The following is a 3,796-nucleotide window of genomic DNA, read 5'->3' as shown; positions in this document are numbered from 1 at the left end:
AAAGAAAGAAAGAAAGAAAGAAAGAAAGAAAGAAAGAAAGAAAGAAAAAAAGAAGGAAAGAAAGAAGGAAGGAAGAAGGAGGGAAGGAAGAAAGGAAGGAAGGAAGGAAGGAAGGAAGGAAGGAAGGAAGGGAGGGAGGAAGAAAAAGACAATCAGTATTCAATAGGAGGATCACTCCCTAAATGGCAATCTCCTTACTATTAATACTCTGCTGTCATTGCCAATGAAAAAGTTTCATAAAATACAGTTTACAACAGGCCCTGTAGGTGCTATATGCAATGTTAGAAAACAGCTTCATTTCCAAAGTCTTAATATGATATGTACAGAGTATAATGTATATATGGAAAGTTAACTCGTGTTCCTAGAGCAAGAAATATGTAATGCATTGACATAAGGCCAGATACATTGAATCTGATAGGAAAGAAAATGGGAATAGCCTTGAACTCATTGGCACCAAAAAAGACTTTCTGTAGACTTTCATTTTTTTCTTTTTTTAATTTCAATTTTATTTTATTTTTAATTACAGTTTTTTTACTTTGTATCCCCCCTCTAGTTCCCTCCCTCCTCCCCTCCCAACCTCTTCCTTCCTCTCAACGCATGCCCTTCCCCAAGTCCACTGGTAGGGGAGGGTTTCTTTTTCTTCCTTCTGATCCTAGTCTGTTAGGGGTCATCAAGAACGGCTGCATTGTCTTCCTCTGTGGCCTGGTAAGGCTGCTTCCCCTCAGGGGGAAGTGATCAAAGAACAGGCCAATCAGATTATGTCAGAAGCAGGAACAACCCAGATGCCCCTCAACTGAAGAATGGATACAGAAATAGTGGTACATCTATACAATGGAGTATTACTCGGCAATGAAAAACAAGGAAATCATGAAATTTGCAGGTAAATGGTGGGATCTGGAAAGGATCATCCTGAGTGAGTTATCCCAGAAGCAGAAAGACACACATGGTACATACTCACTTATATAGACATATAATATAGGATAAACCTACTAAAATCTGTACACCTAAAGAAACTGGACTTTCAAATTTTTTAAAGACCTAGAAAGACACACATTTTTAATACAGTGGAAAATGTAATAAAAGAGTTCTATTAGGACTGAAAGACCAGGGTGCAGGGACCATGGAGGACCACTAGCACAGGGAGAAAGATGGTTTCTCCTCTGCCCTGCACGCATGTTCTTGTGACACATATAATTAGGGTTCAATAGAAGAAAATGAGTTTCCACTGTCATGGTTTACAGACACATGCTTCAAAGTGCTTTCTAACATTAGTCTTCATTCACTCACCTTCCCAAGTTCCTGTTGCCCCACATGAGTGCCCAACAATGTCCTTGCTCTCCTCCTCCAGGGTCTGCCCTGCCTTTGTAACTGAGTTCCAGAGTTCATCTTCAGTGAAGTAAGAAATGCCAGAGCTACTTCAGTGCAGGCTCGGCTCTTGTATTTACTTTGGGAACCCTCTAAAGTGGCAGTGACTGAGACAAACGCTCACAGATGCTGTCTTTCCTGTCCCCTAAGCCTGGCTCATCCTGAGTGACAAACAGCTCCCACAAGGTTTCTGAGGTCCCTTGCTGGTTATGCACCTCAGTCAGAATGAATGAGCCCTTGCAGCACTTTTTTTTTTCCTTCAAGATGTACATAAAGCCATGATCTTTCACTCTTTATCAGTGGAAACCATAGCTCTGATCCTGGTAAGTACAGTCTTAATCCTGATGGCAATGACACCAGTTGAACGTTTTATACACACCTGCCCTCTCCAGCTAGAATTACCAACTCTGTTTCCTAGTCATACGAATGGTACCTCATGGAGTCCTTCCTACTCTACCTTGAGTTCCCTGAACAAAAATTTGTACTCAGAGTATGACTAAAAGTAATTGAAAAATGAGCACCATTGTCTCTCAAAATTTCCCCTAATCCTATATTAAGATACTAGGCCTAGTACCCATCCTTCCTGAAAAATAAAATCTAGATCTTTGTTAATCTCCTTATTCTGTATGAGCTATTCTGAAAGAAAAGCTTGCCTAGGGGCAGGGCCAGAACTACAATGACATTCTTCTTAGAGTAAGCCTATAAAGTTCACCAAATGCCCTGGTAGGGTTGTCTTGTCAACTTGACATAGCTTGAGCCATCTGGGAAGATGAAACCTCAGTTAGTAATATTTCCCCATCAGATTGCTTCCAGGAAAATCTGTAGGGCATTCTCGTGATTGACGATTGATGTGACGGTGTACAGCCTACTGGGAGCAGAGCCCCCACTAGGCAGGGGATCCTATATTGTATAAAATGTAAGCTGAGCAGGCAACAGGAGCAAGCCAGTAGGCAGCATTCCTCCATGGCCTCTGCCTCAGTTTCTGATCCAAATTCATGCCTTGAGTCCCTGTCTGACTGTAAGCCATAAGGTGAAATAAACCCTCTCTTTCCCTCCATGATAGACCTATAAGCTGAAATGAACCCTTTTCCTCCCCAAGTTGATTCTGGTCGGTGAGTTTATCACAGCAACAGAAATACAAACTAAGACACAAAAAGCAGTCATCACAACTAAGCACTGTTGGGGGTTTTCTGATAGGAATGCACTCTGTAGCCCAAGTGAACCTTGAACTCACAGCTCTCCTGCCTCAGCCTCCCAAGGTCTGGGGGTAATATTATGAGCCACCACACTCAGCTCACAGTTTCAGTCAATCAAAATCAAGGCAAAAAATCTATGGTGTGTTAAAATATTAAAATTTTAAATAAGTAACATTACTGAGTTTCCTTTTTGCCTAAGGTTCTCATACAGCAAGCACTGTTGGCAACTTTGTCTTTGCTTAAAATTTTGAAAATTGTTCATTGTGAACTTGGTGCCTAAGGCTAGCCTGTCACTCCTCTCACACCAGTTCTGTTAATAAGCATCAGAATGAAAATACTGCATGGAAAAAACAGGTAGTAACAGGCAGGAAGAAGAAAAAAAAGCTTCCGTAGTTTGAATAAGAGATTTTTATGTAAATTACTTAGAACAAAATAAAATTTGTAGAAGTATAATAATTCATTAATCCAAATCAATGAACAGTTTGAAATTACAAATCCTCCTTTTGAATTTCTGTTTTAAAAATGGAAGCTGGGTTATTTAGACCTGGACATTATTAAGACTCAAAGGTAAATGACTCTTTCGCTGTGGATGGCTGACCATAAAGCACATTTGTCATTATTGGTCTCTACCCAACTAAATAACAGTAGATTCGTTACCCTAGTTCCAACAACTAAAAACATTTCTGGACATTATCAAATCCTCCTGAAAAAGTTTAAACTCACTAATTGAGTCCATCCTCCTACAAAGACCATGCAAATTTCATCTGTATGATAATGGAGGACTAAAGTAAAACCTTAGTGTATCAGTCAGGCACATGCCCAGATCCCCCAAAAATGAAGATTTTTTTTTAAATACAACCACCTATAGCAGAGAACTTACAAGATAATGAGAGCTATGTCAGAATTCTAGATGAAACAACAAAACACAATATTCATTTCTCTACTAAAAATAACACCAAATATTTCAACCAATTTACCTTAAATGCATTTGCCCATTGGCAACTTTAAGCCTCAGTCCTAAAACGCTGAATGCAGAGGATCTAGAAGTCAAAGCTCACCTGAAACGAAAGGTCTATGAGAAAATCCTCTTCACAGTCAGCTGGACCTCAAGACTAAATACCTAGACTAGCAATGTGGTTTCTACTCCCAGAGCCGATGTAAAAGTGGAAGGAAAGAAGACCATTCCAAAGGATGGCCCTCTGGCTTGCACATGTGCGCTGTTGTAAGAGCCAATG

Source organism: Psammomys obesus, unplaced genomic scaffold (assembly GCF_907164565.1).
Source record: "Psammomys obesus unplaced genomic scaffold, mPsaObe1.curated_primary_1811, whole genome shotgun sequence".
Classification (NCBI taxonomy): domain Eukaryota; kingdom Metazoa; phylum Chordata; class Mammalia; order Rodentia; family Muridae; genus Psammomys; species Psammomys obesus.
Note: the sequence above shows the minus strand (reverse complement) of the source record.